This window comes from Canis aureus, chromosome 1 (assembly GCF_053574225.1).
Source record: "Canis aureus isolate CA01 chromosome 1, VMU_Caureus_v.1.0, whole genome shotgun sequence".
Lineage (NCBI taxonomy): Eukaryota > Metazoa > Chordata > Mammalia > Carnivora > Canidae > Canis > Canis aureus.
Genome location: NC_135611.1, coordinates 66,171,407 through 66,196,523, shown reverse-complemented (window position 1 = coordinate 66,196,523; position 25,117 = coordinate 66,171,407). Strand labels below are relative to the sequence as shown.

General features: G+C 35.9%; 1 long non-coding RNA gene across 3 annotated transcripts in view; it reads left to right on the top strand.

Annotated features, from left to right (window-relative positions):
- LOC144316522 (uncharacterized) overlaps window positions 1–16,887 on the top strand; it is a 179,274-nt gene extending 162,387 nt beyond the window's left edge. For 2 of the 3 annotated variants that reach the window (XR_013382532.1, XR_013382491.1), the window contains one exon: window positions 15,993–16,887. This is a non-coding gene — a long non-coding RNA (uncharacterized LOC144316522). Of the gene's footprint in view, window positions 1–15,962 lie in introns of all 3 variants that reach the window. The other variant, XR_013382493.1, reaches the window with a different exon arrangement.
- Window positions 16,888–25,117: the final 8,230 nt, after the last annotated feature.

Genomic DNA, 25,117 nt, shown 5'->3' with positions numbered 1-25,117 from the left:
CTAGGGTACAACACCAATGTACAGTTCAGTAAAAATAGGTATTTACCAAATAATGTACTTTGGTGTTTATGGCTTTCCAGTGCTGTAGCGTGAACTAAGTAAATCAGTTAGACTAGAGAATTACTTCTTTTCGATGTTTCTTTGCATAAATACATTTTTCTCTCAATAGGGTTTTTGATAAATATAGGACAAGAAATAGTTGAATATTTATTCAATGTTTATTCTCTGACAGAGGCTTGCAATCCAGGTATTCTGTTCTGCAGATCAAGAGAAATGCAGTTTATTTATTAAAGTGAAGTAAATGATAGAGATGATATATTTATTGTGAAAATTGAGGATGCAAACCAGGACTCTTGTGCAAATAGATAGTTAAGGCTCTGGGCATGGCGGCTGGCCACACTGATATTGGTAGACTGTTCCAGGACCGCCTTTAGGTATAAATAAATGAGTAGATACACAGATGATAGATGATGATAGATAGATAGATGATAGATAGATAGATAGATAGATAGATAGATAGATAGATAGATGATAGATAGATTAGTCTATCATCCTCCAAAGTATATGACTAAATACCAAATCCTCAAAGGTTGGTAACTTAAAACATTGCTGAGTTGTTTTCCACTTGCATATGTTTTAAAGTAGACGCCATGATATGTCACCCAAGGCCGTTTAAAATCTAAAAACTGTATTCACATCACATTTGGTTTAGTTGAATAAGAGAACCCACCAATATGAGTTGGTTGCTTTCAGTGTCCTAATGAATTGACCTGCTGTTTGGTAATATCAGAAGGAGAGAAATGCTAGTATGCCAAATGTGTTTGGAACTACCCACTGGAGTGGCATAAAACAGTCATTACATCTGTTTATAATATGCATTCGATAATTCTGATATTTCAAGATTTGGGGGGGTGAGGCATATGGTATCTATTATTTCTACCTATTATTATTTTTTATAACCATCACTTCTAGTTTTGCAATCTTATTCTTTTCCTTTAGTTTTCTCTTTTTTATTTGATCTTATTTGTTATTATCTCTTTAATGATCTTAATTTTTATAAATCTGTAATATCTTTTATGAAGTTGTTCTATTTTCTCCCCACTTTATCTATAGTCTATTAATATCCTGAAATTTCAGGCAGCCTTTCTTAGGGTTATTTAGTTCTAATTAGTTTTAGACTTTTGTTTTGATTCTCCTCTGGATAGGGTTGTTTCTCTCTCCTTCTCCCTCCCTCTATTAATCCATTTCTTGCTTACGGTTTCTTCCTCCAAGTCCCTCCTCCATCCTGGGACTTCTGCTCCAGCACCATGATTCATATCATTGTAGCTGCTGTGATCAGAGAGGAGCCACCAGCACCCCTGGACAGAAACAAGAACCAGCCTGGAGTGGGGGGTTAGCTGGGACCATGGAAGGAATGGGTCCCGCAGCACCATGAACCACTAGAGGCATACAGTCACTGCCAGATGCCAGTGAAGCAGAGATAGGAGGCCAGATACCCTTGTTTTTCCTTTTCTCCCATTCTACAGTTTCTTGTTTTTGCTTCTCACTGGCCCAACCTAGCCAAGGCCAGCTGTCAAGGGAGTCTGGGAATTGTGGCTACCTGCAATATAGACAGAAGTAAGGCAGGGAATACTTTTGAGTGCAAACCAATGACCATCATACCTACCTTACCCTACCCTACATACATACCCACTAGTCCTTGGTGGTTTCTCTTCCACTTCAAGTCCACAGAGTTCTCTGATTTTTAGTTAATTTGGTTCCATTATTTAATTGTTTTCCCTGAAATTGCTTTTTTATAACTGCTATGTTTGCAGTGGGGTGGCAATGGGAGAATATGACCTCAAAGCATGAAATCACAACATGGGCTTGACCAGAGATATCATATTCTCTCTTTAGCCCTGGTGTTTCACTTTATTATTATTTTTTTAGGCAGGATTGCTGAGTGAAAAGTCCATAGGCTTTAGTACAGTCAGATCTGGATCTGGGTTTTAGCTTCACATTAATTGTGTGATTATTTTTGGACAGGCTACTTAATAAGTTTCCTTATCTATAAGATGGGAATGATAATACAGGCCTTAAGATTTGTTTAATAATTAAATAGAAGAGAATATCCAAATTGCTATATTGTGAGCTAGGTATTCAGTGAGTTCTCCATACATAGTTATTGCTATGACTATTATCATCATAATAAGGTTCCACCTCATTCCTAGTTAAATGAAAGTGCTATTAGCCTTGATGTGTGTTTTCTGATATATAACTTTCATCTTGTTTTATCAGGAGACATTGATGAGTAGGACTTAACAATAGAATGAGCTATAGCCAGTCATGTATCAAACATAATGTATTTTTTTTGTTTGTTTTCAGTATAATGCATATGTTTAGGATTAGCAGGGCACCTATACCTGCCATGGTTTTATCAACTGAACTTATATATCTCACAATATGTTCGTAATTATAGCCCAGAGAAAGTGTTAAAAGAAAAACAAGATTCATGCAGATTACATTTCAATGCAGATGAATTCCTAAAACCAAAGTTTTAAATCTCAGTGCGTAACACTTCACAACTATAAGGATCCTCATTGTGAAAATAAAATGTTAATATTTTAATCTTTTAGAGACCTTTTGCAAATGTTTGACTAATACATTTCTGTTTTACAGCCTCTGAGCACCAGAGTTTGGTGAGGAAATTTTTTCTTACTCTACAAGTCATAACTAATGCTGACATATACAATCTAAAGGGAAGTGCAGTTTTCCTACACTTTTCTCTTCCATCTCATTTTGAAACCTCATCAAAAAGTTTCAGACTCTTTTTGTGATTTCTAACAAAGAATGGCTCATTTAACATTTTGACCTCTGTTGCTCAACTGTTCTCCTTCAGAGGGTGTCTTCTTTAATGGGTTGGTTTTACATAAAAAGGATTTGACTATATTCAATATTATAACAAACATCAATTAACATATTTGTTGGGTTTTTATGCTGCCAAATCCTTGGTTACACTGTTTCCCTTTCCAAGCTTGTTTTGGCATTGTCAAAACTATGTCTGAGCTACCCAGACTCTTTCCTAACTTCAGGACCCAATTGCTTGGTTCCAGTATCAGGAGGCAATGAGTCATTAGAGCTCATCAGACTTCATAGGGCCACATATGTGATGTGGAAGTTAGAAAGCTGTTTCATTGCCCAATATCTATCCTGTCTCATTTGATTCACATTTTCAGTTTGATTACAGTCAACTTATACCATTTTCTACATCGCTAATGGAAATATTCAATACAAAGGCTGAAATGAGACTATGTGGTAACTGTCCTTCTACTTTTACCAACATGAGAGATCCTTTATTACTGAATGTTCTGGAAGGCTGAAATATTTACCAGTGCAAATATAAATAATTACGATGGTTGCAAGTGTATTCCTGGGCAATGAGAAATTCAGTTTGTCCTTGTCAAAATAAAAACAAAAGAACAAAACATCAGTTGGTTGGAACCTTTGTGTTAGTGGAAAGCATTCATCAGAGATTAATTGGAAAGGAAGCTAATTAGAAAATAGTTTAACTGCATCAGTTTTGCATTGATCTGACTGTAATAAGTGTCTTTTTGTGTAGCTATAAGAATGGTGGCAGTTGTCTTAAGGTCAAAAAATCCACAGGGAGTTTGTTGGAAGTAGTATGAAGGGACATCATAGAGAAAGGAAACAAAAGGGAGTGATTGATGATGTGTTGAGGCCTTCATTGTGTGAGAATAATCTAAAAGTTTTAGTATTATTTTCAGCACTGTTTTAAAATATTTTTCTTATAAAGTAGAGCTAAGTATAAAATGTAAGGACCCCATAATATTTGGTTCATTGTTTGAAATGAAACGAGAGCCTTAGTTGCTATGTCAAAACCCACATAAATGCTTATTATCAAGATATATTCTCAGAATACTGAGAAATTGACCCATATGAAAAATGGTGAATGTTAAAAAATATCAACTTTAGAAAGGCCACATTATTTCAAAACACAGATTTCATGTTAGACTATCAATCAAAAAGAAGAGCTGAAAATCTAGTGTGCGGCTATGTAACAACATTGGAAAGCTATGGAATATACTTCACATTTATTATACCAGAAAAACAAATAAAAATCATAGGAATATATAAAAAAAATCAGGATGATCTATTTTCTTTAATCTTAAGAAGTATCTTATGTTTATATGTCTTATTAGTAACTGCAAGGTACTATGCATATCTCTGTGCCACACACTGTGTTTTCCAAGCTACATTATGTTGTTGTCTGATGTATCCAAATTAGGGAGAAACTGATGGGAAAAAATACAAAGAAAAAAGCCCCATGGACAAATTGCATGCTTATAAATGACGACCTTTGCATTAGGAAATCACATGAATGATGAACATGATAATTAGGTGAGCCTACAAAGTAATGAGAATAATTCTATAGGATAAACACACACACTGGTATTAGTATTTTTTGGTCATTTCTAAATTAAGGGATCACCCAATTCTTTTAAATTCAATAACAGGCAAAAATACCCAAGTAAGAAACAAGAAGGAAGGAGAAAAGCAATCCCCACTGTATATTAATTAGGGCTTGCCACACAAGGCTATTGTGGAAATGTGAGGGAAAGGTCTGTTATTATTGCTTTTATTTTGACGAGGCTCAAAAGATCCATTTGTGAGAACTTGCTCTAAAGTCTCAACCTGTTGATGGACAGGCATCCTCTCCCAAGGTAATAAGGAAGCTATTTTAGCAACTCTTATATTTTTGGAAAACTCCGTGTTTGTTGTAATTTGATCCTAACTGCAACCTATATCTCACCTACATTTATCAACGCCAAGCCACAGAAATGCCTGGAAGGGCCAGAATGCTTGTAGCTCGTGCTATGCATTTGTGGTATTTTGGCTGCTTCACTATAAAAATATTATGACACAGAAAATACATTCTGATTCCATGTAGCAACTCAACCCACAAACATGAAGCTGAATGTTGGTTTTATTATCCTTAACTAATTTGTATTTCCTTGAGAGTAGAAAGCAACGGTAAATTCAAGGATTTGTGTAAGTGTGCTTCGGGGAAAAAAAGCGCCTTCAGAATCAAGTCTCAATATTTTGTTTCCTTTTCTATAATATCAATGTTTTCTTCCTATCATGTCCTAATCATCTGAATTTATTTTAAGGAGTTTTATTTTATCAACTACTTACGACGTTTCTAAGTAATGGTGGCAACTCTTCTCTATAGTAGATAAAATAGTAAAAAATTCCAAAAACTATTCAGAAATGCCAAATAATTTTCACCATAGAAAAGAGGAAAGATACTGCTTTGACTTACAGAGGCAGGTATTTCTTCATTTACTCATTTAGTGCATTTTGTTGTTACAAATTTGAGGGCAAACAGCTTCTACTGGAAATTGAAGGATCAAAGATAAATAAGCCTTGGTCCACACCATTGGAAAGGCCCGTGGAGGGAAACAGACATTGATGTAAATGCAGTAATAATAAGGAGATGAATGCTTTAAAATAGTATAAGGTTACATCTGTCCTTTTAAAGTCGGATATTCTCACATTAAACTATAGATTTTGAGCTATTGAGCTATCTTTCCATTATACTATCCAGGTTCTTTGCGTACTTTCCCAATAGCTTTCACTATCAATATCTCCAATAATTATTGGAGAATGTCTCATGATGTATAAAACAAGCTTTTTTTGAGTAAGGAATCACCTGTCCCAGTGGTAACTTTATTATTTTGGCTAAAGGCAAAAAGGATTCATTCCAACACCTCTTCTCTGCTGCTTGTTGTGAACTGATCTATTTTCTTTTCTTTTTTTTCTGATCTATTTTCATGATAAAAAAACCAAAACAGAACAATGAAATAAAACGTGTCACAGACAAAGGAAGCTCAACTGTGTGTACTTACCTTTTTCGTTATTGTTAACCATCGTTGAGAAATGTTATTAGGGGCCCTGTTTCTCCATTATAGCCCTATAGGAGACCTATCAGGCTCTCAAAATGCTTTGGATTTAGGAACTGTTTTAATGTGATATTTTAGAATTGACTATCGATATAAATAGATATATGTCTATTAATTCAAATTACCTTTTGTGAAATAATTAAGTGATTTGCCCTTTATCGTAGAACTTAGCCATGTATTCCCCACCTTTCTTTGCATCCCCTGAAGGGATATGTTGATTAATCTGGTACCTGGGATTTTTCCGATGATGGCTGTGTTTACGAAATACGTAAGGAATATGCCTGAGGTGTGAGATACTTAAACTTTGTCATGATGTGCCCTAATTCACCTTGCACCTATAAGGAGGAGGGAAATCTTGTGGAGAAACAATTAAGAAAGGTATATTTCTGATTCTATTTTCATGGAAGAAACAAGAATACTAATGTTCGGGTGTTCAGATTTATTATAGTATACATCAGGTGATCAGAGGGTGACCTTGGATAGTTACTAAATTTTCCTATGTCCAGGTTTCTTTATCCATACTATTGGGATTACAAGTAGCCTGATTTTATGTTCAGTGAGTCTCTCACTTAAACCTGTGATAAGTGCTATGTAAATATCATTGTAATATTTTGCAAGTCCACTGCTCAAATATATAATTACAGAATTTAAATCTCCTTTAGAGTATCCTCTGTGCACCCAATATTTCTACAGCTGGAGTTAAATACCAACTCAGTCCAATCCTTTTAATGCTTTTGTTTTTTTAATGATTAATAACATTTTTCTATTACAACTCTTTCTCTCACTTTAAGAGTTGTACAAAGAACTTAAAAGAAATTCAAATTTGGAAAAGCTACCTCTACCCACATCCAGGGAAGAGGGATTCTAGTTTCCAGTCCAGCATGTAAGGGGCACAGAAGTTACCACTCATCTTAACAAGTCTAAAGCTGAACTAACTGAAAAACCAATGACGCAGATCTGTCCAAGAAATGAGATCATAGGGCAAATTGCTGCTCCCAAAATTGAAGAGACAGATGGAGGATACAGAGAATCTCAACTTACAAGAGCAGAAACCTCCCCAGAAACACATGCCAGGATAGGAAAACTTGAAATGTAATTGACAAATTGCTGAAGCCTCAATGTGGATGAGTCTGCAAGTTAAAAATTCAGGAGGATCCAGTCATCAGAGGGCTCTTTTGTTAATTTTACCTCCAGGAGCAACATCAGGTCCTTACAGTGAATATCAGAGAAGAATCTTCTCATGCCTCCAGCAGGATAATGGGGAAAGGAACCATTTTGAAATATGTTCCAGCACTGTGTTCTTAACAAGGCAATCCCTCAGGAAAAACTGTTGTACCACGGCCTACCTAACCTGCTGGGGTTTTATCAGAACCTGGGCTACCTGGGAGAAGAGAGATACCCAAATCTAGTGAGCAATAGCCTTCTACATGGGAGAAGGAAAATACCCAATCCAGCTCCATGTTGGGAAAGAAAGGGATATGCACACTCTACCTCTCATCCAAGTTTTCTGTCCCACCTAAGGGAAAAAAGAAAACTTGAGAAGCATTAGTGAAGTTCAAAGTCCAGGAGCACAGGCTCACCAAAAGATTGAGACCTAATCATGGACAATAGAATACTTCCTCTTCCCTCACATCTTAACACTTCTATAAAAAAAAAAAAAAAAAGTTTAGCATGTTTTAAAGACACCCATTGGTGAGAAGACCCTATGCATGGGCCATGCAGGACTTGATAGGGAATGAGGTTGGAATGACATGGGGTCCAGTGTATGCAGGCTTTTAAGGTTGGGATAAGGAACTTGGATTTTATTCTAATTTGTATTGGAAGACCCAAGAGATTTTTAGCAGGAAGATAATTTGATCTGATTTGTCTTTTAAGAAGGAGACTACTGTGCAGAGAACAGAATGAAATGGAATCTGAGTAGGGCCAGAGAGATCTTCTAAGAGTCCATGGCAGTAGTCAAGGAGATAGCGCTGTGGACCTGGATAGCAATAATAGAAGTAGCGAGAAGCTGTCCAATTCAGAAGATATTTAAATTTATAGATGATAAGATGTGCTGAAGAATTAGATGTGAGAGATGATAGAAAGAAATCAGTGATAGCCAGTGATATTTTGGACTAAGTAACTTTGTGAAGATGTAGTATTTTTCTTAGAAGGAGATTATAGAAGAAGAACCAGATTTGGGGGATCAATAGTAGACCAGAATTCTGTTGGACCTCTTAAGTATGAGGTACTTATTAAACAATCAGTGGGTAAAGAATTAGCTGACACTTTCTATGCACAATGAATTTTTTAAGTGCTCTCTATATACTAGCTTATTTACTCTTCACAGCAACTTTGCAACAAAAGTACTGTTATCATCATTGCCTCCATTTTAAGAATTAATACTTTAACAAGGTTTAACACTTACCCAACTGACCATAATAAGTGGAAGAGTTCTGGTTTGGGCAGTCTGTGTTCTTAAATATTATAACATGTTAGATAGGTGTGCCAACCAGTCATTAAGGAAAGGCAAATGCTATTCTTCTTACTAAAAAGAATAGGCTAATAAATGTGATAATTTTATATAGAGAAGAGATCCTTTAAAGAATATTGAATTACCAGGGTTCCTGGGTGGCTTAGTTGGTTAAGCATCTACCTTTGGCTCAGGTCATGATCTCAGGGTTCTGGGATCAAGAAATAGAAAAGTGAAATATGTTACTATCCCTTTCACATATGAAATATATTTAGCTTTAGTACTACAAGTCAAAAAGGCAAAAAAAATTATATAATTCAACTTTCTTGAATATTGTAATGAAAACTATAAGATTTTAAAACAATATATCACATTGCAATATTATCTGCTGTGACCTTGTAGAGTTTATTCTAAGAAGCAAACTTGTATAACATGAGGAAAGCCATCAGTAGAATCCCATGCATTAGCAGGAAAAAGAAAAAAACATGTTATTAGACAACAATCATTAAAAAGTTGAAGTGATCACATATTTGTGTATGGTTTTATATATATAAAGAATGTCCTTAACATTCAAAACCGGGGAGATGGAAGTCTGAGTGGGTGAGAAATATGGATGGTTCAATCTAATAAAATCAGAATTCAAGATGATGAAGGTTCTCATATATTAAGCTATTGAGTTTGGATTTTGCTCTGGGAGGTAAAGTAGAGACAATGATGGGCCTATTATAAGTGGGGAGGTCTAGGAAAAGAATAGAGGTAGTCCTCAGTGAGTAGTTAAACCAAACAGGTAACAACTCATGGGACTGGAACAGACCTGCTTACCCTGAAAGGTGAAAGGTTTATAGCTCAAAGAATGGTTAGTATCACAGGTTAGGCTAAAGTTAACAATATTCCAGAGATTAAGGTCCAGGCAGTTAAAAACTGCCTAAAGTAAGTAAATTACTTTATATTTTACTCCGATGAAAAGTCTTATTTCCACTTTAGATTGGCTAAAAGGAATTAATGAAATGGGGTGCCAGAAAGTAGGATGGATACTTAAGAAGACACAAATTCATTGTTCCTGATACCTCAATACTTTGATATGTATTTTAAAAAACAAAAAACAAACAAAAAAAACAATAAAAAATTTTGAGAAATTAAAAAAAAACTAAACTAAATAGATATGTTGAATCAGAATGCACACTGGACTGAAAGCCAACTATTGATTGATTAGCTAAGTAGATTTCCATATTGCTGCCAGGATCCTGGAAGCAGGTAGTGCACTTAATCCTTTCCGACCATGAAAAGAAGTCCATGTTATTTGGTATAATATAAATGTGAAACATAGACTGGGGTCTGTTGGAATGGAAATAATTTCTTCTGATACTCAAATTGGGATTCCATTTCTTGTTCACCAACTTCATTTTCCTTCAAGGGAGAGATAGCAAGATAATACAATGGTTCTTGCCTTCCCTCCTCTGCCTTCACCAGGCATACACACACACAGAAATACATCACACCAGCAAAAAGTTAATTGGCTTATCAGTATTCAAACTCTGATTTAGTGAAATATTTAGACTTCAGACACATATTCTCCATATAAAGGAAGAAAATTTGGAAATCTTTTCTTTCAAATTTAATATGTCTTCAACTCAATGATAAAGATTTCCCAACAAATGCCATCTGTTCTAGAGTAGCATAGTGATCTCTTAACTTTTCCTTCCTCCATTGGTTTATTTCTTTTATTTTTTAAAGATTTATTTATTTGAGAGAGAGTTGGGGGTGCGAAGAAGAGGGGGGAGAAGCAGACTTCCCACTGAATGCGGAGCCTAACAAGGGACTCGCCCTCATCACTTGGAGATCATGACCTGAGCAGATATCAAGAGTGGGATGCTTAACTGACTGAGCCACTCAGATACCCCTCCATTAGTTTATTTCTTTTTGTTGTTGTTGTTGTCGGTAGATTCTTTTTAAAAACATTTTTTTAAATTAAATTTGCCAACATATAGTATAACACACACACACACACACACACACAGTTTACAATATACACAATATATAGTATAATACCCAGTGCTCATCACATCAAATGCCCATCACCCAGTTACCCCATTCCCCCCATCCATCTCCCCTTCTGCAACCCTTTGTTTATTTTCCAGGGTTAGGAGTCTCTCATAGTTTGTCTTCCTTTCTAATTTTTCCCCACAAGTTCACTCCTTTCCTTTATGGTCCCTTTTACTATTTCATATGTTCTACATATGAATGAAACCATATGATAATTGTCTTTTTCTTACTGACTTACTTCAGCATAATCCCCTCCAGTTCCATCCACATCAATGTAAATGGTAGGTATTCATCCTTTCTGATGGCTAATATTCCATTGTATATATAAACCACATCTTCTCTATCCATTCATCTGTCGATGGACATCTTGGTTCCTTCCACAGTCTGGCTGTTGTGGACATTGTTACTGTGAACATTGGGGTGCAGGTGTCTTGGCATTTCACTACCTCTGTATCTTTGGGATAAATATCTAATAATGCAATTGCTGGGTTGTAGGGTAGCTCTCTGGTTTATTTCTAGTATAACCACTTTTCTGTGTAGTAAGAAAGGTCATAAATGAATTTGAAAAAACGTAAATGGATTTTGTGTTCTTTATAATTATTGGCTAAAGTTGCCTGAATTAAAGATGTCACTGGAAGAACAGACCCTCCTGCCTTAACTCTCTCTCATTCCTTTACCTGAGCAACTGGATAAAGGAAATAAATTCTATAGCAGGAACTACTGCTTATAGAGATGTAAAGTGAGATAGGGGAATGATTATTAAATTGACTTTGAATTTCAAATATTTTAATTTCAATTCCAGATGTTTATATAACTAATGAAATACATAGTTTTGTTATTTGTCATGGAAATCTAATGGAGCTGTTTTCTTTTGCTTCACTAAAATTTAGGATTATTGTCTAGAAATAAGAGATGGAAAGTAAAACTTTGTACATAATAATATAAAGCATTATAGTTATTGTTCACAAAGCTATCTGTATTGATTTTATTATATTTTCACAAGAAAATGCTTCTCTCTTTTAGTGTGGATTTAGACTGCAATATTTTTTAAATTATTGTTTATCCTTGGGAGGGATTAATGTGTGTGTGTGTTTATTCTGGTATCCGTGGAGACCTGGTGCCATAGGAAAAATTCAAGAATATATTATTCAAGAGCCTTTGGATTGTGACAGGAAATCAACTTAAATTGGCCTAAGTTAAAACAAAACTTGGTTTCCATACTGAAAATTCCAGCACTACCAACTTTAATCATGTGTGGATCCAAGAGTCTCAAATGCCACCATTAGAGCCAATCTATCTTTATATCTCTGCCCTGCTTTCCTCTTGATTGGCCTTACTTTTATGCTTTTATGGTGCCTGATGGAAGCTCAGACTTCTTCCTTTCTACTAGCAGGCTTAGAAAAAACTCCCCAAAACAAAATGTCTTTCTTAGTTACTCCAGAAAAATTCCTAGGATTACTTTGATTAGAGCAAAGAGTGACTAATCAATCACCATGGCCAGACCACAATACCAGTTGTCCAGATCTGGGTCATGAGTTCACCTCTGATTCTAGAGGTTGGGCTAGTTCCACCTAAACCACAAGGAATGAAAGTGGGTGGAGTTCATCCCCAAGGAAACTCAAGACACTAATAGAAGAATAAGGAGGGTGAAACTAGGTATTCAGAAACAACACATGTCCACCCAGAGGCCAGGGTTGGTTTCCCTTCACACTAGCTGCAAGGCCTGAATGGTGACCGGACTGCAGAATCCACCATAAACTATTTTCTATAGGCCCTCCTCCCCACAAAATGTAACTCCTGCTTACTGTTGTCACAGTCTTACTTTGGACCACTATCTCAGGCTTTGAGAAGAGACCTGCATGATTATTGCAGCCAAGGAATGACCAGATTAAGAAAAGGTGTGGGTAAAACCAATCAACGTGGGTATCAGAATTTTTTTTTTTTCCTCAGAGGGAACTAGAGAGTTTTACTTGGAACAATCCCCAAACCTGCAGCAAAATCCTTAACGGCCATAAACTTTGTGGTGAGGTATTAATGGGAGCAGAGTGACAGATTAGTGATGGAAAGTGTGGCCCTCTGGAATCAGGCACCATACCACCAAGGAAGACCCACATTCCAGGTGGTAAACAGCAGTGAACAGAGCAGTGACCAAAGGCCATGCAGAAAACAAGGCTGAGAGGAGCACATGATATGGACAACAGCTGCCAAGCCTATGACTCAGGAGTTGACATGGGATAAACCCTCTTGTTCTTTTATTTTCCAAATAAACTAGAAGGTGACCCTTAGATGCAGGAGGTTGACATTTCAGTTACACAATCATAAAAACCCCCAAATTAGAAGCAACAGCAAAAGGTACAATGTGTTATTATTTTCAGATGGGAAAATGGGGTGGGATGACTATTTCACAGTGACTATTTTAAGCTGTGAAGACATAGCACAATATTGCAAAGTGATTTGGCATTTTAATAGGCTGCAATCAAATGTTGATTAAAAATTGGAAGCTTGGGCTTCCTTGCATGAAAATTTTCTTCATCTGCTCTTCAGATGTAACTTTCTTATCCTTGCCACCTTCATTCAATATTGTACTCTTCAGTTTTCTAGATGGCTCCAGGGAAAACTAGATTGAGGCACAGGGAGCAATTCAATAACTTGATGGAAAAGTATAAAAGATGGAGGCTTCTTGACCCCAAACATTTAAAAAAAATTATGAGCATAATCATGAAATAGTCACTTGCAGAAGGTAAAGGACAATGTCCTTTATGTGCGTATGGGTGTGTGGTAGGGGAAGAACTTGGGAAAACAATCAAACATGTCCTTGACCCTTTGGGAGTTTCTAAGACCCTGACATGAATTTAAATGTAAAGGGACATGTATGCAAATGTGTACTAATGAGAATAAGTTGATGTACCAGAAAGAGACGAAATTAATGAAATTTTTATGTTGCTTTGCAATTATCATTTGAATTTTAGGACATTGTCCTCAGTAAGTGTCTGTTCTTTGTTACAGCTTAAAGAGCTTATAGGTAACAGGATTATAGCCCTACTTTCAACCTGGGGCAAATGAAGAGCCAAAGTCTCCTTTTCACCCTCTGAGCCTCTTCCACTAGAGTATCTGTACTGATCGTAGTCTCTCTGCTGAACTTTGGACCTGGCTAATGTGAGCAAATAGGACCAAATCAAACTTCCAGAGAAATTGTCGACAATTTCCAGCCGTCATTAATGTTCAGTGCTCCCTTGGATTTTAGCCACGTTCTTACCTTTAATCACTGGACACCCTTAGGATAATGCACTACACCTGGGACTGGGGATAATTTACCACTTGCAGATGGGTTAGCACTGCAGTTCACTTAGACAGAGTTTTGCATTTATTCTGGGTCCCAGGGGCCTTTCTTTTATAGTGCAGTTATATCCACTAAAATTATAACTTCCAAAATTCTGTTCTATTTTATTGCTCTTGCAAAGTATTTATGACCTCTACTGCTTAAGTGGACATTTTTAGAGATTTACTGCTGAAAGCTTTCAGGAGAACTGCACAAAATTGGTGCTGCTGGTGGGGAACTATTAGATTCTGTAAGAACTTTTAATAAGACGCCAGTGGAAAGTGTATTTAGTTCTAGTTTCTGATACCTCAAGAGCAGACCGTGTTGAGATACGGGAAGTTTATTTTGTGGCGCATCACCATCCAGTAGATTTAATAAGTACTTCATATTGCACAAATTAAGGTGTTGATTTTTTTCTCTTATTTTAATATGATTTCAGGTAGCCAGAGATTGAGTTATTTCCTAATATGTTAGGAAACCAGTTAGTTAATTGTGTCCTTTTACATTTTTATGCTTATATTCAAGAGAGACCTCTTTTGGGAACTCTCTGTCCACTTTTCATATCAGTTTCCTTCTCTGCTAAGTTATTCAGTGTTCTTGTATAGCCTTGGCAGACAGAATTTCCAGGAAGTGTTACTGGGGAGAGTCCCAGGAAAACATGGGCAAAGAATTCTCTGGGTTGAATTGCCTTTTTCTGCCAGATTGAGGGATTTTGCACAATCTAGACTAGAACACACAAGAGAAAGGAGTATTTGTTTCAACCATACCTAAAAGTCTGTGCTGGGAGGATGATTGGCTGGAGAAAAGCTGAACCCTTGCCACACTTTTGTCACCAGAGAAGAAACAACTGATCATGTCTCATTAGACTCTCAGCTTACCCTTGGTCCCCTCATCCTTGTAACACTTCCATGGGCCCAAAAAGGCCCCTATTGCACCCTTGTCCTGAATATACACATATGTGACCAAATAAGAATACTAAAAGTCTTGCTTGCTCTTCAGGACTCCTGGGGACTATAGGCTATCAAAACTAACATACACACATGCACATGTACACGTGCATGCACATGGACACGCACATACACACACAGTCGGCTAGCTGTCTATAACACTGCAGCATACGTATAATTTTCAACAAAGCAACTACAGAAATTCCATCTGACAATAATTTCTAAGTAATTCTTTATGTTTTACTGATACTATTGGCTGTGACATGATAAAATTTAATAACAGACCCAGTCCAGCTGAGTCACTTGCTGACACTACTAGCCACTCAACTGTCCTAGCTTGAAGATGGAAAATGGCCCTACCAGATGCTTAGGTCACTCAGGGCCATTTTTCTCAGAGTTACATGGATTCACTGCCTTCACCAGAACCAGAAACAGAAACTTCCAAGCATCACTCATTTAGTCATACTAGGGAGCCTGGGGGGAGGAGGAGAAGATGAAAGAGACATATTAAACCTATTTGGGCACATGATTTCTCAACCCCCACTTCTTCCTCTACATCTCTGCCTCCACCCATACTCCCTCCACTACAGCCACAGTGAATGACTGCTTCCCGAACACATTACGCTTCTGCATGCCTCATGCTCTGCAAAATGCAATTTATTTCAGGCTGGGGAGTACCTAGTTGTCCTTAGGGACTTACTCAAGTGTTAAATTCTCTGTGAAAATGTCCCTGGCTCCCCAGGCAGAACTCATCATTCCTCCTTCTGTGAGCCTCTAGTACTTAGATTCATTAACACAGGGCTCTATTGTAATGTTTCTGGGCCTTTATCAGTTTCTTCAACCAGCCTACAAACTCTTTGAGGTCAAGAATCATGTCCTTTTTTAATCTTGGTAACCACCTCTCTATTTTCCTGGTCCCAATATCTAATACGCTGAAGTCTATAGCCCATAGAAGGTATTACAAACAGTATATTGAGTCGATTGATGACTGGAAAAATGACTGAGGAACTAAAGTAAGGGAAGGATAACACATACTTTCCAGCACCCAGCCATAAATCTGAATTTGCTTAATCTGAGAATCTGAGAATGCTTGGAGGGTGGTTGATCAGAAGTATCCAAAAGATGCCAGGGCTGGCAGGCCCTTTTCTTTCTCTTATTTTTCTTTTCCTCTTCTTAAGTTATGTTGCCTTGATTCTAAGCCTATTTTTCCTATATTTTCTATTCTTTTTTCCCCATCTCAGATCTCTGAGCTTTTCCTTCTGTCTTCTCAGCATGTTTAAATTTGCAGACCATCTGTGGAAGGAAATCGACAGACTCAAAGTTCAGGGATTCCAAGAATCTGCTGTCCTCAAATACTTGATCCTGCAACACGGAGCCCAGAGTATACACTCAATGGATCTCTTTGGAGAAGACAGGATGGATAGAAATCGAACAAGTGGTGCCTAAGGGAGAGGTAGTTGTGGATCATGGAAATGACCCAAAAGAGTCACTTTTATTTTCAAGTAATTTCTCACATCACTGTGCCTTAACCCAATTTTTTTTGTGTGTGTGAATTATGTGACAAAATAATAATAATAAAAAAAAACACAGAATGAGAAACATGACAAATGAGAGATAAAGATATTTCAATTTCAAGTTAACTATTTTTGGCTGTTTATTATGGTAACTGCCCCTATTCCAGATGCTTTATATATATTATATGATTTAATTTTTACCACAATACAATGAGGAAATTTAGCCATTTCTCCATTTTGCACTGAGGGAACTAAAGTAGACTAAAGGGTTAAGTAAGTTACTTGAGTGCCTGCTAGTTGGTAGGTAGTGGAGAATGGTTTCAAATGTCTATCATCTTAAATCCATGCAATGTCCCCAAATATTAACAAAAAGCTAAACTGTGATTCAGTATTATAAAAGCAATGTTAACAGATTAATGTATTATTTATGCCTAGCTACCTAGCAGCATAACTACCCAACAACATGTCATTATATAAGAATTAAATACGTTACTGTGATTTTAATTTTAAGGAATAACAAAAATCTATGTATAAATGACCAGAGTACATAATTTAAAGCTCATGCTACATAGTTTCTCAACTTGGCCAGACTCTGTGTTTCCCATTTTATAAATGTTGAAATTAAGGAATAAAAATATCTGATGATTGGGCACCACTTGGTTTTTAAAAAGAAAGTTAAAATAAAACACCAGAACTTCTTATTCCAGGTTTCTCTGTCTTCATGGTCACAAAATCATGTTGCAGAACATTTGTTCGTATGTTGTTTGACTTCTATACAGGTTCTAACATCTTTAATGTGAGTATTGAAGAATTTGTAACTTCAAATAACTGAGCAGAACTACCAAATGATGCCTGGGGAACTCACTCAGTTGTAGATTTAAAGGAGGTGACTAAGATGTTCTTAAGAATAATAGCTAAATTAATTATTGTGTGCTTCATATCCACCAGGAACTATACTAATTTGTTTTTATGTTTTAACTCCTTAAATTCTCTAAAAATTCTAAGAAGTACCTAAAAGTGTTATTTTATAGATGAGAAAACTAAGGCTAAGATAAGTAACTTGTTCAAAGTCACATAGCAAATAAATGAAGAAGTCGGAACCAGGATTGGAATATTGGCAGCATTAGGTCCAATCATTGTGTATACTGCTTCACTGTGCTAGATTATCAACTTTTTGTAGTTGGAAAAACCTAGCCAATGTGAAATGTAACTATTAGTCCAACGTATTTTGTTAGACAAATGACCAGAATTATATCTCAGAATCTGGGGCTCTCTATAGTCTAGAGTAAAGTCAGTCAGTGTTTCAGTATCACTTATTGACAAGCAACCAAAGTTTTACACAGTCTTTCTGGAGATTTGAGTTCGGGTAAGAAGAAGAGCTTTCAAGTCCAATTTTCTTTTTCCTTTTATAGTAAATCCCAGACCAAGAGACTACAGGTATTCTGAGCTATTTTTTTCATCAATGTTATTGCAACTAAGCTGTCCATGGAAAAGGATACATATTTAGGAAATGTCTTTAAGCCAAATTATCATTTCTATGAAGAATGTTCTCAAGTCATACATCTTTAATTTGGGTATGAAAGGGATGTAGGCGTTAGCATGATGGCAGTGGGAATGGACCAGCACTGCCTATCTGTCAAGTCTTCTCTGATGCCCTTTCCATGATAAAAGGCATCTCCCCCCTTCTCTCTTACTTCATTCCCTCTTTCAGCCTCAACTGGTTATTCATCATACTCTACTTCTGGTCTTTAATCTTGTTCTAGCTGAGTAGGGCAAGTCATCTTTGTTAGTCAAAATCCAAGAAAAATTTGTGGATCACGGCAGTTAGAGGACTGAAGTGGGCATTCTTGGAGTGATGGAAAAAGAAGTAGGCCACTTATAGTAAGAATGGGATGCAATCACTTACATTTTTTTCTAACAGCTCAAAACACTTTGAAATTTGTGGATGAAGAGAAAAAAATAATTTTTTAAAAATTTTTTTCAAATTTTATTTATTTATGATAGTCACAGAGAGAGAGAGAAGGAGAGACATAGGCCGAGGGAGAAGCAGGCTCCACGCACCAGGAGCCCGATGTGGGATTCGATCCCGGGTCTCCAGGATTGTGCCCTGGGCCAAAGGCAGGCGCCAAACCGCTGCGCCACCCAGGGATCCCCCCCAAAAAATAATTTTAAGCCAAAACTAAGTTAGGTAAAAAGTATGGAAAAAAAGAAAAATATGTACAGACAGATCATGGGTTAGAAAGAGGAGAGGTACTACAAGATGATTATTAAATATAAAACTATGGGAAAGGAAGAGGAGATGGAAAAGAGGTAAGAAGTAAAGCAAAGATTCAAGTAAAAAGGGCATATTTTTTAGTTGTAGCATCTAGGTTTAAAAGTATTTCTCAGGGTGTGGAAAGCGAGATGACTAGGGACTGAATGGTATAGAAATTACCCTCTGTCAGGAAGATCTCATTCTATTCCGTTGACCACGGAAGCAGGGTTGATGGACTTGCTGCATCTCTGGGACTTTGTCTCTTTTCTATCTGTATGAAAACTGGAAAAAGAAAGAATTTTGGTAGCAGCTTCTCGGAACTATATGCTTATTGAGGGTTTGTTTGTATTGGTTAACTGAGACATTTCTAGGGTCTTATACAGAAACCTGGGTGAAATTGTCCAAGGCAACTGGGAATTTGTCCAAGAGCAGTTTATGAAGTTCTGGTATATAGCATGGGATCTATTCTATTCCACTTGGTTAGAGAAATCCAGAAGTTTACCAAAGAGCTTAGCATTTAAAGACCTGTCCTCGTATCATCTGACACCATCTTATTAGGGCTTTTACTGGTGTCTGATGAATTCTAAAATATATTTGATATACCAATGTACATCTATATAAGTTCATCCCTATATGCTTTACATAAAGTGAGTTGACCCAGAACATTTTGCTCAACCTTGATTAGTTTATGATATTATCTACCTTAGCACAAGATGCCATAACAAAATATCACATACAGGGTGACTTAAACAACAGAAATTTATTTTCTCACAGCCCTAGAGGCTAGAAGTTTGAGATCAGGGCACCAGAATGGTTAGGTTCTGATGTGATTTCTCTCCCTGCCTTGGAGACAGCCACCATCTCACTGTGTGTTCACATGGCCTTTCCTTGATGAGAGAGAGAGAGAGACAAAGAGACAGAAAGACAGACAGAGGGGTGAATGGAAGTTCTCCTATGTCGCTCCTTATAAAGAGACCAAATCTCATCATGAAAGCCTCATGACTTCTTCAATCTAATACCTTCTTAAAGGTCCCATTTTCAGATACCATTACATTGAGAGCGAGGGGTTTAACATACAGAAATCTTGAGGGAACACAATTCAGTCCATAGCACTACCCTTTGGAGTGACCTCTCTGCCCTATCATGTTCTTAGAACTTACTGAGGCAAGGTGCAGTTGTTACTTACTATTATATTATTTGGAAAGGCAGGACTAAGTAGAGATGTCAGGACAATGCTTTATTTTATTTTATTTTATTATTTTATTTTATTTTATTTATTTATTTTATTTTATTATTATTTTGTTAAAGATTTTATTTAATTTGTCAGAGAGAGAAACACAAGCAGGGGGAGTGGCAGGCAGAGGGAGAAAAGGGAGAAGCAGACTCCCTGCTCAGCAAGGAACCCAATGCAGGACTCAATCCCTGGGACCCTGGGACCATGACCTGAGCTGAAGGCAGATACTAGCTGATGGGGCCACCCAGCATCCCCAATGCTTTCTTTTAATCACAAAATACTTGTAGAAAAAAAAAATACTTGTAGAATAAAAAAGTACAGGAACACCTGGATGGTTCAGTGGTTAAGCTCTGCTTTCGGCTCAGGGCATGACCCCGGGGTCCTGGGATCAAGTCCCACATCGGGCTCCCTGAGAAGAGCCTGCTTCTCCCTCTGCCTGTGTCTCTGCCTCTCTCTCTGTGTCTCTCATGAATAAATAAATAAATAATCTTAAAAAAAGAATAAAAAAGTACAGGTTGTGACCTTGGAGAATGAGTTGTGCTATGTCACCAAGGGTCTAGATAATATCAATATAACCACTTTGCAATTTTTGCCAAAGTCTTTTTTTTTTTTAACTTTTATTTATTTATGATAGTCACACACACACACAGAGAGAGAGGCAGAGACATAGGCAGAGGGAGAAGCAGGCTCCATGCACCGGGAGCCCGACGTGGGATTCGATCCCGAGTCTCCAGGATTGTGCCCTGGGCCAAAGGCAGGTGCTAAACCACTGTGCCACCCAGGGATCCCTGCCAAAGTCTTTTCCTTTTATTCTGTGTCTAGTAGCAATGATTTATAAGGGAAATTGTATTTTCTTTCATTTGGAGCTTCACAATGCAACAATATTGATAAATATTTGAGAATGTTTATATGATCATTGATGATAATATCCTAAGAGCCAATAAATTAATAGAGTTCCTATTATAATGAGCCTGATAATATGGACTAAATCTTCCTCGTATCTTTACTGACACTTTGCTCAAAGTTTCTAATTTTGCTATTGTACACTGGAATAGTCTTATCCACTAAATTGCCTTTTAAGACTTTTTCTTGTATTATAGGCTTGATAGCAAACACAGAAATTATGTGTGATAACATATATAGTGTAAAGAATTACACTACGTATGTTTTAGGTATTTGAGACCTATCAATTAAATTAAATAATTGTTTGTTATTCATTGGGCGTTGCAACCACAATCCTAATTGGGTATATATAATTTTATTTTGTACATGTTTATTTTGTACATATACATGTTTGTTTGTAATTAATGATGTGTTTACAATTATTTGTTAAATTACTGTGCTTTCTCTTTCCTTCTCTTTTATTAAATGGATCACGTGTCTTTGCCACGTGATTTTCTTTTCACTAGAGATTTTGGCAATGTACACAACTAATTTGTTTTTAATATTAACTATTCCTAAAATCTTAACTTTGTTGAATTTATTTCTGTTTTTGCTTAGATATATTATATAACTTTACAATTTACCATGATTTATATATATATATATATAATCGTATCTATATATCCATTTAGTGGAATTTATATACTCCCTATGTAAAGGTAAGAAACATTATAGAAGGTAAGAACATTATAAATTGACTCCTTTCCCCATGCTCATCCTCCCAGCCCTCTACCAATGTTATGTTAAAATCACCAGAGATTTTAGTTCCAAAAATTTGATCTTGTTTAATTTTTTTTTACATTATGCTTCAACAAATATTTAAACTTAACTAGGATTATTGGTTTCTTTGCTCACCACATTTTCTGATGGCCTAATATTTCCCACTTCTTGGGCTCCTCTTTCCTGTGTTATACTTAGGAGTGATTTTTTTAGAGAACAACTGTGGGTGGTAAACTTCCTGAATCATTGGACACCTGGAAATGTCATCATTTTGTCTCCAATTTGAATATTAGTTTAATTAAGTATAGTACTTTAGGTTTAAAAGGAGTGTTTTATTTTTTTTATTATTTTTTATTTTTTAAAAGGAGTGTTTTAATGATAACTTTAAAGAAACCTTCATTATCTTCTGGCTGTCAGTGTTACCTAGATGATTCTTGTCCATTTTTGTTAATAGCCTTTTTTTCTTTTTTTCCTCTAAAATCCTGTAGGATTTTTCTTCTTATCTTTAGAATTCTGGAACTTCAGCATTGTAGCCTAGGTATGTTTCCATTTTTATTCATCTTTCTTGGCACTTTATAATTTCTTTCAGTTGTGTCATTAGATCCAACATTTTCTTTATAATTTATTTCTTTGTCATTTCTCTCACTCAGCCTCTGTTCTTGTTGGAGGTTTCTTTTCTTTTTTTCCTATTTATTTATTTATTTATTTATTATTTATTTTTAAGTAGGCTACATGCCCAGTGCAGAGCCCAACATGGGGCCTGAACTCCCATGAGATCAAGACCTGAGCTGAGATTAAAAGTCAGACACTCAACCAACTGAGCCATCTAGGTGCCCCTTTCTGAAGGTCTTAATAAATGGATGTTGGAATTTGTTTTCCTTGTCTATTAAGTTTTCTCTCATTCTTTCCATTTCTTTGTTCTTTTGTGCTGTGTTCTGGGTGATTTCCTTGGTTCCATTTTCAGCTCATGGATTTACTATCCAGTTATGCCCATCTCTATTCAATCCATCTTTAGAGTTTTTTTTTTTTAACACTTCAATATTTCTACAAAGTCTGTTTCCTTTTTTATGGATCCTTTTTTTACAGAATTCTCAAAGAGCTGAGGGTACTTTTAAAAGTTTGTTTTATTTATTGTATCTGTCTCCTTTTTGTTGTTCTCTTTTTACAGTTATTGTTTGCTTTCATGAAGCCTCTTGGTTTTGGTTTTCTTTTCTTTTCTTTCCTTCTTTCTTTCTTTCTTTTTTTTTTTTTTTTAAAGATTTTACTTATTTATTTATTCATGAGAAACAGAGAGAGAGGTAGAGACACAAGCAGAGGGAGAAGCAGGCTCCCTGCAGGGAGCCCGAGGTGGGACTCGATCCCAGGTCTCCAGGATCAGGCCCTGGGGTTAAGGCGGCGCTAAACCATTGAGCCACCCGGGATGCCTGGTCTTGGTTTTCTTGAAATTATTGGTAATTCTTTTTTTTTTTTTCCTGAAAATTTTGTATTCAACTATCTCTGTCTGCTTGAATATGGCTCCTATTTATGTTTATTATAAGTTCTTGAGTGATTTGGGGTGAAAATACTTCCAATTATATAACTATTTACAGACTTCTTTCTTATTTTCAAGAATAACTATAGATTTATTATTTTAAGTAAAAATATGTTTAGATATAATGATATTATTTTGTGATATTTTAGACAAAATTGCAGCTGGATATATGTAATCCTTTCTCCATACTGATCCAATCCTCTTTTAAGTACTTTGAAATTGTTAAAGGCTATTTTATTCCCTTTCTTACTGTATTCATGGGTAGATATAGGAATAGATATAGTTAAACATTGATATTATTTTTCTTCTCATTTATGTAACTTAGGCATATAAAGAGGTGGAAATGTGTATTCATTCATCCTGCCATATTGATCTAGTACTCTCTTAGTATTTTGTTAATTGTTAAAATAATGATTACCCAATTTACTTATCTGGATCACAAGCTCTTAAAAGCATGTCGAATCTTTTTTGTTTTCTGTATATGCTTTGCACATGATATCTGTTTGATAAACTTCTGTTGAATTAAAAATAGTTAAATTGAATATAAAGTTAACTTTCTAAGCACCAAAATTTCTGTTTATTACATCTAGACTAAGTATGAATCTCCAGAGGGGCTGCGAGAATTGTAGCTTTTCTTAAATTATAAGATGATGAAAGCAATCAAATAATACTTCACTGAATCAAGTAACTAATTTCAGTGATTTTTTAAAATGTGTGAATGAACAATTTGATCAGTTGAAATAATACCATGTTTTAGTTCAAGGGGAATATTTTCATACATGAATCAGATAGTCCTAAGTTCTTTCATTTTCATCACAAGTGTTTCTCACTAAAAGAAAATATAAATCACTAAAGCTATGTCTCAGTTTTTAATTATTTGGACTCTTTCTATTGGATCCAGTCATTAGAAGTCTCTTTCATGGGTGAAACGAGAAAAAAATTAAAAATAAGGCTATTTTCTACTATATGTTATGTCTGAATTATGTCTATGTAACTCTGAGTGAATTTTAGGTAGTAACAGGAAAAGTGGAAGTGACTCTCAACATTTATGTGGAAATTTTCTTCCCAAATATAACAATCAACAAAAGAAATTCTCTTTCTAGTTAACCCAACTCTATGCTAGAACTGTACTAGCCAATGAGTCTTTGTGTATATCCTCACTGTATAGATGAAGCTATTAAAACTTGGAAAGATTTCCTTCACACTTATTAAGATGACTAGTACTAAAAACAACCAAACCAAAAAGATAATAGCAAAGTTTGACAATGATGTAGAGAAATCAGAACTCTTGTGCATTGCCGGTGTGAATGAAAATGGTGCAGCCCCTATGTAAAACAATATAATGGTTCCTTAAAAAATTAAAAATAGAATTATCCTATGATCCAGCAACTCTACTTTTGGATACATAACCAAAAGAATCAAAAGCAGAGACTCCAACAATTATTTGTGTACTTATGTTTGCTATTCATAATAGCAAAGGTGGATGCAACCCAAGTATCTACCAACAGAGGAATGGATAAACAAAATGTGGTGTATACATACAATGGAATATGATTCAGCCTTAAAAAGAAAAGAGATTCTGACACATGCTACAACATGGATGAACATTGAGGACGGTATACTAAGTGAAATAAACGCATCACAAAAATATAAATACTGTATGATTTCATATACATGAGTTTCTTAAGAGTTGTCAAATTCAGAGAGACAAGAAATAAACCCATGTTCACCAGGGCCTGAGAGTAGGAGGGAATGGGTTGTTGTTTAACAATGGGTGGTTGTTTAATAGAGTTTCAGTTGGGAAAGACAAAAAAGTCCTGGAGGTGGATGGTGGAGATAGTTGTAAAACAATGTGAATATACTTAATACCACAAAACTGTACACTTAAAAATGGTCAACATGGTAAATGTGTTGTACATATTTTACCACACACATACTCAGAAAGGCTAAATAACATTCCTAAATTTCTGCTATTGTTAAATGGTAAGGTGAGAATTCCAACCCAGGTATATATCTTCATTCATTCAATCAGCAAACTACTGTGTTCCTACTATATGCCAGACACTATACTAGTGTTCAGAGGGTGAAAGAGAGATCTCTGCCCACTTGGAACTTATAGTCAAATTAGAGGGGAGAGACAATAAGTCAAAATGATTAAAGTATACATTTTGTAGTATGTGAGAAGGTGATGAGAGCTACTG